Raw genomic sequence first — 13774 nt, forward strand, 5'->3', positions numbered from 1 at the left:
TTTATTATATTTTTAAACAACAATAATGATTAAACATGGGGTCAATAAATATTTTCTTGTTTTACAGCTGAAGACCAGAAACGCAAAAGAAAATCAGTCAAGCCAGTCCTAAAGAAATGAGGAATGAACATGGACTTCTTGTGCCCCAAAAGAAAAGACAGAAAGGTGAAAAGTTTCACATTCCATTTGTATGTCTGAATTCAATGCAGTTATGTGTGGTACAACATTGATGTTGATCTCTCAAAAGACTTTTCAAGTCAGCAGTTATAGTTTTTCACATATACATCTTTTTATAGCTCCTAGAATGAGCAAATCAGCTGTGCATCATCTCTGTGATTTGGGAAGGAAATGACTGAATATGGTGAGTACTGACACCTGCACCTGTATTCACCAACACTATTACTCTAGAATGGTTATTGCTGTTATTGCTGACTTATTGTTTTGTCTGTTTGTTTGAATTAAGATGAAGCCAGTTGATGAAGATATCAATTGAATGGCCACCGAGTGCAGCACTGCTACCTGAACCCATCAGTTATCTGCTGTGAAGACTGCATTCACAAACCGCTCTACTGCGACAGCTCAGATGTTACGGCCTGTAAAAGTAAACATCACAGCAAAACAACGAGAGCTAGTTGTGGTGGGATTCTTTTGGCCAATATCCCCAACAAGAATCGATGTTAAGTCCAGTGCAACAATTATAAATAAAAATACTTTATATTGTTTATTGATTTACCATACCCTAAATACATGTTTTGTCTCTCCAGGACATCTAGACCAGGTGGAGTGTGAGGAGGACCGTCAGAGACTCCAGCCAGCCGAGCCATGGATTGCTCTCACTGTTACCATCAGGCAGACGTTATCACAGAACCTACACCAGCAGACAGTGAGACAAGTTCCTTTCACAGGCAATCAGACTGAACTGAACTCATACCAGTAAAACCATACGCACCCCACCAACCTCATATGCCCTGCACTCTTATCAGTTATGCTGACTGGACTCAATATTATTATGCACCCTGACATTCTGTTTGCACTAATTCATACCGTGCTTTACTGCAGAGATGTATGTGTACTGTGATTATTATTGTTTTCAATTCATGCTCTCTGTATAGCATAATTTTTAACATATTGTTCTCTACCTGAATTGAGTCCCTTATATATGTATGTTGCATATATATATTCAGAATTTGTATTTCATATATATTCATGAATTAATTAATTTGTCATCCATACTGTCACGCTGCAGTCTCCACTCAAGACTTTCACCACCTGTATACTTGTGTTCATTGTATTGTGACAATAAAGACATTTGATTTAAATTAGTTAAATGTCTTTTGTTCATCAGTTGTGCTGTAGGGTGCTGCATAACAACTGCAAAAAAATGTATGACATGGAAGATTATGATATGTCCAGGACATGGACAAGCAAGAAGAGGAAGAAAAGCAAGAGAGCTCTAAAAACTTGATGTGATTCTTTGGTGCTCAAGACATTTCACCATGCATGCATTTGCATGGCTTCATCTGATTAGAAAAACATGGTTTTAACATAACCCATTTTTAATATCGTAAAAATTAATTTATCATTTAATATCGTATTATGTTGTATCCTCCACTAAAGTACTGCACATGGTGTTGGATAATAAAGTAGGGTGAATATTCTATATTAAAAATGGTGTTTGGTAAATACACCATTTAATTTTGTAAACAATAGATAAATGTGTTTTAATTAAGAAATGAACATTTGGTTACATTAATGACATTCAGTTAGATGAAGGGCAGGCTGAAAGCTGCATTAGAAGATACTGCATGGACTATAATGCTGCAAGAATTTCATGCACAACTGAAGGTGATGGACAAGGGAAAGATCAACATGAATCCAGTACTGTATAATAAGCAAGATGAGCATGCACATTACTGATGTTTAGTACCCGAGGAGGACAAATATGAGGAGTATTTTACACAGAGACACAAATTAGCTCTTAATATTATGATTCTTTGCATTGCATGAATTGTATGGCTTTGCACTATAAACGACACACTCTCTGTACCTTGTCTTACTGAATGACACATTGACACTGTGAAAGTACAATGAAGTGTCACAGTATGTATTGGTTGTTTTAATTGTTGTCTTTCTTTACTTTAAATACAGTATCCTTGCACCTGATGTAATTCAATATTTGGAGCCTATTCCAAATAGGCACTGATGTATATTTTTGTGGTTCTGGTATCTTATTCTAAGATAAACATGACTTACAACTTACATATTGGCTATTTGTCTTAAAAATTATGACTCAGCACAGTATTTTGTCCATGATGAGAAAAGGTATGTGTATGTTTTACTGCCCTTCCATCTTCAAGGGCCCAGTAGAGTCCCCTAGAAGAGCAAAAAAAAAAAAAAATGTAAATTTCAAATGGCTGTAAATCAAAGTCTGATTATAGTGTCAAAGAAAAAATTGGCAGGACAACTACTTATGCTATGCTAATTAAATAATGTTGGACAGAGTTTTCAAACATATATGGAAAGGTGGTATAAAGGTGTTTAAAAAAGTGCACTTAGTAAAATATCAAATTTCAGCCTGCCTCTTAAATATGTCATTAATGTTTACACAATGAACATGTTTAGATGACCCTTTGTTAAAAAATATAGCATTTCCCCATTTTTTATTATTAAACATTTTAAATTACATTACCCATAAGCCTCTGCCATTCTATCGTTTGAACGCGACAAATATTAGCGCTGGTATTTGTAGTTTATTGGAGTTGTGCTTAGGGTTAGGGTTAAGATCTCGGTAAAGAGGTAATTTTTCTCACGACATAGCAACAGTGCATTGTTAACTGAAGGTGTTACTGACGTAATAATTACAGTCAAACGGACTTTGCAACATTAAGCGGTTTTTAATTTGGGTTAAAAGATAGTCCAATCACAGCGAGTTCTGCGAGAGAAAAGGGAACATCAAAGCCAATGGCAACCCAGTTGAGCAGAGGCGTCACACTAACTTGTACATATATGGTCATTTATGCCGGGAGCTTCCGGGTTCCTGTAGTGAATGGACAGAAGCTGCAGTTACCCTGATGCAAGCAAGAAATACGTTGATTAAAGGTGTTTTTTTGTTTTGTGTTTTAACGAAGGTATAATGATTCCCATTGTATTGAATAGGCTACATTGTTTACAATAATATTAGTGTACAGTACTTAAACTCAAAAGTTTGCATATACTGTGTGAAAAATAAATGTCAAAATGTTTCATTTGCTTAAAAAAACACCTCTGAATATTATTTAAACACAATATTTTTCTACTACTCAATTTTCCTTCTGTAATATTTACAATGTATTTATAGTGTATTAAAGGTAAACAATTTATCACATATACGTTTCCTGGAAATGGACCCTAAAAACTTGCCATTCTTAGATCCACCAGTTGAACTATAGGAATAGAAAACAAACAAACAAAAAACATCATGACATCAATCACTCATTGTCTAGTCATTTTACAGTGTTTATTGATATGTCAAACTTTTCCCATGTGTTTTTTTCCCAAACACAGTGCCCAGAACAGTCTCTCTCCAGTTTATTCCACTATGAAAAAAAAGTTGATAAAAAAAATGCATAGAGGTAACTAAGTGAAAACAAACAAACAAAATCGCAACAGAAACTCCCTGCAAAAAACATAAGTTTAATATTCAAAAATAAAAAGGAAATTGGTTTACAAAAATCCTGACAAAAGATGCCAAAGAATAATCAAGGCTACAGTTAAACATATATTATTTTTTTCCCTTTATCAAACAAATAGGCAAAAATGATTAAGAACAATGATTCAATATTTTACAATTATCACCTTTAAAAATATATATCCTGTAATCATTGTTTGCTTCTATTGTGAATAAATGCAAAACAAATAAATTGTTAATAATAATAATAATAATAATAATAATTATTATTATTATTATTATTATTATTATTATTATTATTATTATGTGTGTGTGTGTGTGTGTGTGTGTGTGTGTATATATATATATATATATATATATATATATATATATATATATATATATATATATATATATATATATAGTGAGAGTGACAGGAGTGCTTATAGTAGAGATGGGAGTGATGAATGTAGAGGAAAAATTTATACAAGCAGAAATGCTAAGACTGGAAGTTGGCAGTAAAGGACTGAGAGCAGATGTGTCACACAAGAGAGGAAGATCTGGAAGCTTTTGAATGGGCTGATATTGTGAAGAGCTGATGAAGAATGATTAAGTAATCTGTGAGAAATCCTGCAAGAAGAAACAAAGATAATTTATCACATGATGAACAACAAAAACCCTGACAACAACAAATGGCAGAATACAACATACTGTAACTGCAGTGTGCACAACAGTAAACAGAGACTACGTTTACATGCAGCCAATAACCCATTAAAAACCGGGATATTAGCAATAACCCGGTCGCGCACGGCCATGTAAACACCGGCAAAAACCCGGATTATGCTTATATTTAAAAACCGGGATATTATACCTGGGGTACACCTTTTCTAACCCGAATATTTGGTCTTGTAAACGCGTTTCGGCATATCCCCATCAAAATGTGTGTTCTGCGCATGTTCTATTCGCAAGGAATCTTGGTCTTTTGAGTCTTTGGATACAGGAAGAAGAATCGGAAATGACGCATATTGTGTATTACGTCCAGACGCTAACCGTGCGTCGCTGTTTACATCGGGATATATGAATGTTTCAGAAACCCAAATAGTGACCTTAACCCGACCAAAACCCAAATTTTAACAGCATGTAAACGTAGTCAGAGAAGTATCTTCTGTTGGCGTGGATGCTAAAATACTTCTCATTATAGTTATTGGTCTTTGTGTGAACAGCTTTAAGTGATCTGATTTGCCCAAATTCATTGAAGATCTGATTTGTAGCACTTGAAAAGTTAAACTAGGATTTCCATTCTCTTGCTTCTAAGACAGATGTGTTCAGTAACATCACCACAGAAAGAAAGGCAGACTATGAGGTGTGGACAGATATCATGTACTGTTGAAACAGGAAGAGGCGGCACCAATTTGTAAAGATTAATAAAGAATACAATGGACTTCATTTAAACTTCATGATATAAACACTCTTACAATGGGCACAATCTGATGGGAGCTGTGGTAATGGCCAATAACAGCAGTAGGAGTAAAAGTTGTAGAATTTTGTACAAGTACGCTTGTGCAATATAATATGATTATTGTATGAATTATTACTACTACAACATGCTCTTTGTTGAGTGTTCTTCCTGATAGGCTATGTGAACCAAAATTTAAGAAACATCAAATGCTGAGAAAAATGTATCTGCAGTAAGGTTCAGCCAAGGTGTTCAGACGCACAGACGTACCATTGCAAGTGTTTGCCTTTGCAGCTTTTGGTCTTCTTCATAAATGCACAAGATGGTCAAATTCAAATCTCATGACAGGCCTTCCTGAAATATAAACATGTTGAGACAGTGTGTTAAAATGATCTGTGACCAAAATATTTGATTAACACATAATATAAGGATGCGTTCATTAAAGCAAATCAGTTATAACTAAGAGTCTTCAACATTACCTGTGAGGGGTTGATCCTTTGAAGGACTTGTTCAGCCCCCTTGACAGCTTCTTCAATATCAGCATTGGGAGCGTGGAGTTGAAGTTCCCTGTTAATTCTAGCAGAGCGAGAGAGAGAGAGAGAGAGAGAGAGAGAGAGAGAGAGATTTTACAAGAGATGGCTTCTTTAAAGATCTGCTGGATTACAGGTTGTTGTGGAGCATGTAATCCGACGTAACTGCAAAACAGAAAAAAGAATGAATTACAATTACTTCACAAAAAGATATTAAAGGCATGGCAAACTTAGTGGTTACTGTGCTTTACAAATAGTGTAGAGTAAAAACACAATTACTGTGGTAAAATCCTGGTAAGTGCTGTGGTTATTGTGTGTTAGTAACTACAAATACCACAGTAAAACTATGGTTACTATGGTAAACCCATAGTACAGTAAATGTTGTGGTTATTGTGCGTTAGTAACTACAAATACCACAGTAAAACTACGGTTACAGTAGGAGAAGCATGGTAAATATGCTGTAGTTACTGTGTATTGGCTACACATGACGTGGTCAAGAAAAGTTAGACTAGTATTGTAAAAATATGCTAAATGTGTGGACTTTTTACACGATCACGATTATCACGCGATATTGGGTTGGGTGCTTTATTGTGCTTGTATCAGTCATGTCTAAAAGCTGAAGACCCATGTCACATCATTATTTATTTAAAACTGCAACAGGTCTATATACAGTAGGCCTACAGGTTAGCTTAGGCTAATGACAATGGTAGGCTAGCTGAGCAGCCCCCTGACCCATAATTTGAGCATAAACTGCCCTTTAAAACACGACCCTGTCTAACGTGATGCAGAAATAATGAAATAATTAAAACACCACGGTTAACCACGTGATATCATTACAAAAAGAAGAAGAAAAAAAAGATGTTTACCCTTGCTTACCTGTTTGAAGGTGTACGCGCATCAGGTGAACTGGACGATCCTCGCTGGTGACGTCACTGCCGCTGAAGATGATGCGTGTTATTTGGACGCATCTGCTCTCCACCGAAATTAATGTGAAGTATTGGCGTATCATATGCACGCAAAAATGGCATTTGGCGTATGCATTACACGCAACTAGAAAGTGTAAAGTCGTGTTATTTATACGCAGACTGATGGCAATTGTACGGTGAATTCCAGCGAAAAGTTGGTAACCTTATTTTAGAACCAGACCGCAAGCCATCCGGGACGTCTTGTGGCCAGAAATCTGCGCATTCTCTGTTTGCGTATCCTGTGCGCTTTTGTCATTGGCGGAGCAGTCGGTCAATCCCACCTTTCAGATAAATACGACTTGTGATTGGACTGTACGTCAGCAGACAGCAAAGCATTGGCCAAGAGCAGAAGGCCCTCCCTCCAGGCTTTTTTTTTTGTTACGAGGTTGCGAAGCTTCATTTTCGCTCAGTCTGAATTTCAGAGTTTCAGAGCAGAGCTGCGTGACAACACTGCCACAAATCACGTGAGTCGCAAACTCACAACTGTGTGAGCGTATCTCCGCAAAGTGGGTGTTGTAAACTCGGCTCTGAAAAAAGTCTGCATAGGAGTGCAAATGTAATGTCATGTAATAAGTTTCGCCCTTTCGAACCTCTGTTTTCAGAGTTTCAAAACTTTTTTTCACCTATTTGCACACAAGTTTTCAGATCACTATTTACAGAGTTTCAAATCTTGAAAACAAACTATACACTGGGAGAACAGTGACAAATTCGAAACCCTGAAAAAATGATTGCACAACACCATTAAAAAGAGTGTTGCACTTCTGAAGAAGGAAAACTCAAAAACAAAATGATGTTTGAAGAGATTACATTTTTTTTACCACTTTGCAAGCCTGCAAAGCTCTGTTTTCAGAGTTTCAAAACTTTTTTTCACACATTCAGACACCAGTTTTCAGATCACCATTTACAAGGTTTCAAACCTGGAAAACAATCTAATACAGTGGGAGAACACTGACAAATTTGAAACTCTGAAAAATTCTTTGCGCAACATCGTAAAAAAAAGTTGCAGTTCTGAAGAAGGAAATCTCAAAAACAACATAATGTTTGCAGAGATATTTTTATTTTTTTTACATTTTGCAAGCTTGCAAATCTTATTTTTCGAACTTGCGAAACTTTTTTTTGTAAGATTTTGAGTTTTCGAACACTTAGTTTCAACCTTTCAGCACTGTATTTTCAGTTTTGAATCATGGCAGGATTTAAATCCCATATATTTGTAGCCTTTTTCATCGCTGCACAAGTTAGCATTTCCGATGTACATTTTCGATTTTTTTTATAAAAACGCCCCAGATCTCAAGAAATTCTCATACCAAGCTTTACTATCGTAATCGCGGGTTTATTATTCGGATATTTTGTGTGTACAGAGGTGTTTCAGTGTTGTTTTGGCCAGATAACTACCAGGAAGTGTGCAGGAAGCATGTGACACGATGGGGCGGTGTCCAGATATGAAACTCTAAGATGGACGTTTGAAAGACCCAATCAGAGTCTGAGTCACACACCGCATGATCTGTGACTACTGCACGCACACAGAGATCGCTGGGAGAGGCTGTTTATCATCTGATCGCGTAAATCCGTGGAAAATGAATAGAAATGACGATTCTGTCTGAAGAAATATGAAGTAAACATCAGTAAATATATCCATATATCTCCGCAGATATGCATCTTTTGTCTATAAATCCTTATTGACGCTGTTCAGTGAGTCTATGTGAACACAAATAAACCGCTCTTGACGTGATTGAATATGAGTGAGTTGTGAATTTCTATTCAAAATGTGGCATAATACCGATTTATTATTTTGCACTCCTGACATAAATCACTAAATATCTGTCACTTCAACAATGTTTTATCAAAATATTGGTCAAATATCGAAGCTTGAGTCTTTAAACTTTCCATTGATGCACAGTTTGTCCAGATGAAGTAAGACAGTGATGTTTAATGTGCTGTGAAAGTGAAACAATAATAAACTGGGGCCGTCAGCGATGTTTGCACGCAAAGGGGTTAAACATATCACACCTTATACCAAGCAAATGGCTAGTGGGCCTTCATTTAGTCTTTAAACACACTACATTAAACAGACAAACATTTGAGACATAAAGAAAGTGACTTGTCTATTGCATCAGCCCTGAGCTTTCCCAGCTCCTCAGCACCTTTTCATATTCAAATGAATTGACATGAGAATGCAATTTGTGTCAACTTAGACCTTATTGCAGATGGACTATTTCTGACAAGTTGTGATTTGACCATATACTCCAAATATGCTTGCTTGCATTAAGTGTTAACAACTTCAGAGTCTCTCATTGGCTTTGAGAAGGACTAGTTATTGTGTATACAATGTAAATGTGTGTACTACAGTGACTACATGGCGAAATCACAAGGTCCTCTCCGAGACGGAAAAATTGACAATTATATTATTCCAAAGACTCTCCAGAGACCAGAAATAATATTATTTATATATATTCTATTTTGATATAATATAATTGTATTATAAATCAATTTATAATGTACATTATATTATAATCACCAAGCATGGCATTACATGAAGGAATGTGATTTGCTAACCCTTAAAATTAAAATTCATTGGTCTGCTACCCAGTCCCCAAAAAAGGGAGGAGGTTTGTTTTAATTTAGTGTGACCCCCTTAACAAAAAACATTGGTATGGAAGCATTTTCAGCCAGATCACACCTCATACTCACATTCTCAGGCTGGCTCCGTGTTACTACAGGACAATATTTGCATCACAATTGTAAAACTTTGTTGCCTTTGTTTGGAGCATGACTGTATTTACAAAAAGCCACAGTTGAATGCAGTCACAAAACACCATTTGATCTTTTAAATAGACTTGAAAAATAATGAAAGGAGGGTGTAAAAATACTAAACATCAGACCAAAATACTAGAGTCCTTCATGTGCCACAGATATCTGAATGTGTGAACAACACCATAAAACAAAATTTGTCAAACAGACAACACTGAAACAGATGAACACATTTCTGCCCACCGATCTGACTGTAATTAGAGCAAATGCAACTAAAGCCATGGACATTGGTCCATTGGAATTCTTGATAACATGAGTGATAAAAACAGCAATTAATCTAGAAAATGTCCCAAGCTGAACTGGGGTCTCTAATGCTCATGACACAGCAGACTGTGAAGGCTCAACTGCAAGAGCAGCATCAGGTGTTACAGACTCACTGCACTGAAACAGTAGCAGTAATTCAGATCTGACCAACGGAACTCCGTTTCATGTGATGAATGTAGGATGAATGTAGTTAAAATCATTCCACATGCCTGAACATGAAACTGATGAAAAGTTCAAAATTAACTGTGGTTCTCTTTGTATTTGTTTCTGTCTCAGGTTGACCACTGCAATTCTTTGGAGAACAGATACCAGGAAGGAGTCTGGTCCCATCTGCATCAAACCAGGACAACAGAATTGTTAGAACACAACCTGAAATGTGGGAGATGGATGTAGAGACACTTGAAGGGGCCATTCACACCTCACAGTAGAACATCACCACATAAATATCTACATGGCCTCCCGGATTAGAACCGGAACTACATTTTTGCAACACAGATTGCTATAGATTCGACTCCATCCATCTCCCAGACATGAAACTATATTCAATTGAACTGGCATATTATAGGCCTATTTCAAATCTTACATTCATGTCTAAAATTTTAGAAAAAGTTGTGTCTGCTCAACTGAGAACCTTCCTGCACAAAAATGATCTGTATGAAGAATTTTAGGTTTCAGGCCCCACCATAGCACAGAAACTGCACTTGTTAAAATTACAAATGACCTGCTCCTTGCGTCAGACCAAGGCTGCATCTCATTTCTAGTCTTACTTAATCTTAGTGCTGCGTTCGACACATAGATCATGACATACTCATAGATCGATTACAAAACTATACAGGTATTCAAGGGCAGGCTCTTAGATGGTTTAGATCTTGATTTGTCTTTTGAAAATAATATTTCCCATGTTACAAAAACTGCATTCTTCCTTCTTAGAAACATTGCTAAGCTATGAAACATGTTATCTGTTTCTGATGCAGAAAAGCTAGTTCATGCATTCATGACCTCTAGACTGGACTATTGTAATGCACTTCTAGGTGCTTGTCCTGCTTCTTCAATAAACAAGCTAAAGGTAGTCCAAAATGCAGCAGCTAGAGTCCTTACCAGGTCAAGAAAATATGATCATATTACCCCAATTTTACAGTCTCTGCACTGGCTACCTATTAAGTTCCGTATCAGTTACAAATTATCATTACTTACCTATAAGGCCCTAAATGGTTTAGCTCCTGCGTACCTAACTAGCCTTCTACCACGCTACAACCCATCACGCACCCTAAGGTCACAAAACGCTGGACTTTTGGTAGTTCCTAGGATAGCAAAGTCAACTAGGAGGAAGAGCTTTCTCACATTTGGCTCCCAAACTCTGGAATAGCCTTACTGATAATGTTCGGGGTTCAGACACACTCTCTCTGTTTAAATCTAGATTAAAAACGCATCTCTTTCGCCAAGCATTCGAATAATGTATCTCTTAAATTGTGAGTGTAGTTGCATCTGATCAAATGTGCATTCTTATTAATTAGCTTGGGTTTACACAGAGATGATGCTGACCCTCAGAGGACCTCAGATGATGCCAACCCTGAATCAACAACAGAACTAACAAATATTGCTACAAGTGTGACTGCATCATATAATAATTATTAATTAATAATGTTAAAAATGTTAATCGTCTGACTGACTACCTCTTGTATGAATTTTTCTAAAAACCCTTTCAAACGTGCACAAACTGATAGTCACTACCATAAGCTACTACTAAATATTGTAGAAACATAATTTTCTGTAAAGTTGCTTTGTAACGATTTGTATTGTAAAAAGCGCTATACAAATAAACTTGAATTGAAAAAAAAAAAAAAAACATGAGCACAGATCACACATCCTCACACACACATGACAATAGTATTAATTACATTCCCAAAAGATAAAACATATCTACTATCTGCAACCGTCTAAAAAACTCATGGAACACTGTAACACACATTTGCATGACAAGTCACAGATTGATGGTGCAAATTTTTGAACACAGAGGCAGACAAGCCTTTAAAATTTAAACTATTGAATCTTTCTGATTGTTATTTGGGTGGTTGACAAGCCAGAGGGCCCCTGGTTTCCCAACACACCAACTTCTTAGAAACGCTGGATCTACATAAGTGACTTGCATTGGAATATTTTTGAATGAACAGTGTGCTTATAATTTATACCTTCATAATTGTGATTGGATTATTATTATTATCATATGTTTTATTGATGCATACCTCTTAATTAATGCTCAAGTTATACTGACCTCTTGCTGCATTTTCTTTGAGACATTCATACTGAAATTTATGCTTACATGGGACCACTCTACCATATTTGAACTCGAAAGATTTTAACATCAGATGTACCACTTGCACTGGCTGACATGAATTCATCGGGTTTATTTTTTATTTTTCTTATCTTATTACTTTTCTATCTTACCCCATGGGGATGACATTACGCTGATCAGAATTCAGTCATTGAATGGCTACTAAGATGCTTTTCACGTGTCCCACACAAATCAGTGTGTAATCAAGGAGAACACCTTTACCTATTGAAGTCTGCCCAGACAACCGCACCACTGGAGATGAGAGGATTCATGAAGATGGATTAGACTATCGTCCTGGAGAAGGCGCCACAAGGAGCAGAGGTTTCTCCATAAAGGAATGACATGAAAACTGAACAAGTCGTAAAGGCTCAGATTGACCCACTGAACTATGCTCACATGCTGAGCCCAACAAACGATAGAAACCCATGGAGACATTCATCACCTGCCAAACTCAAGCGACACATACCTGCTGAGAGTGTTCTGCAGATGAATACAGCCCTCAGAAGGTTTCTACAGCTGCTAACAACATAAAGACAATTTTGAGATAACATCTCAAAGATAAACAATCATCTAACAGTGACCCCATTGTATTCATCTGAATGTGACCCATTGGGGGTCAAACGGAGGAACTGTAAGGATGAAAGAACCTGAGAGACTTTGATCTCCTGTGAAACAGACAATACAAACATACACGGGCATCTTCGAGACACCCCACAGAGGAGTAGGAGACCTCCTTCCCTTCTGGTGATTTGTTTCATTTGAAATCCCTTCACCCATGCTTCCTTGCCAATGCAAGTGAACTAACAGTCATGTCTGGTATCATTTGAAATGTCTCAGTGCAACTTCACACACTTTATACTGTGGATGTTTCTAAAAGTCAGGTATGCATCTTTCACTCTTAGATTCATCTTTGAGAATTTGATGTCTTGTATTGATTTGATATCTATGAATTGGCTATGTCATTGGCATAATCCTTACCTGACTGATAATAAATTGTTACATTTGATTTACTCTGATTTACTCTGAAATTATTTTCTCAAGTAGATTAAGTGAAGGCTACAGTATGTTTCCGCTAATCTGCGTCCAGGGTTAAGTGCATACTAAAACTCAGACTAGATGGAGCATAGGGCACATCAGGTGAGATTTTAGATTTCTGACTAACAGCTTGACTTTAGTTAAGTTGTACTCAGTTGCATTAACTATGGGGGGCTAGTCAAAGTACTTGTCATAACCACTGGTTATTGTCTCAGCTTTAATTAAGTTGTACGTATTTATATAACTGTCGGGGGGGCTTGTTTTGAGCTTTAACTAAGTTGTACATGGGTAACTGAGGGGAACTACTAATCATAACCTCTGGCTACTGTTTAGATTGGCGAGTTTGTGATCGTGCGGCACACATAGAAGAACGGCCGTCGTGGGTCACCCTGAGCGACATAGATTCCTAATGAATGAGTAAAATAAAGTAAAGAGTTAAATTGCAAAAGGGACTTTTTTTAGAACTGGGTAGCAAACCAATGAATTTCAATTTTAAGGGTTAGCAAATCACATTCCTTCATGTAATGCCATGCTTGGCGATTATACATGCTGAAAGACCGAACACGCAGTAAACCTTCATCCAGCACCAGATACCTTCCCTGGGCCAAGTGCATGGACTTTACAGTAAGCATTTGAACCTCCTGTTCTTCTAGTTGCATACAAGAACCTAAGTTGTCCTCAGTGTGAAAAGATGGATCTCAAAATCATACAGTCATTATTGGAAAGGGTTCAAATACA

General features: G+C 36.8%; 2 long non-coding RNA genes across 2 annotated transcripts; one reads left to right on the forward strand and one right to left on the reverse strand.

Moving 5' to 3' along the window:
• The first annotated feature begins 111 nt into the window (after positions 1-111).
• Positions 112-1319, forward strand: LOC113075910 (uncharacterized). Its single transcript, XR_003281058.1, has 3 exons — positions 112-165; positions 297-361; positions 464-1319. It is a non-coding gene; the product is annotated as an uncharacterized LOC113075910 (long non-coding RNA).
• Positions 905-2372, reverse strand: LOC113075912 (uncharacterized). The gene is made up of 2 exons (XR_003281059.1): positions 2261-2372; positions 905-1371 (listed from the first exon to the last, which is right to left on the reverse strand). It is a non-coding gene; the product is annotated as an uncharacterized LOC113075912 (long non-coding RNA).
• Positions 2373-13774: the final 11402 nt, after the last annotated feature.

This window comes from Carassius auratus, unplaced genomic scaffold, assembly GCF_003368295.1.
Source record: "Carassius auratus strain Wakin unplaced genomic scaffold, ASM336829v1 scaf_tig00017982, whole genome shotgun sequence".
NCBI classification, from domain to species: domain Eukaryota; kingdom Metazoa; phylum Chordata; class Actinopteri; order Cypriniformes; family Cyprinidae; genus Carassius; species Carassius auratus.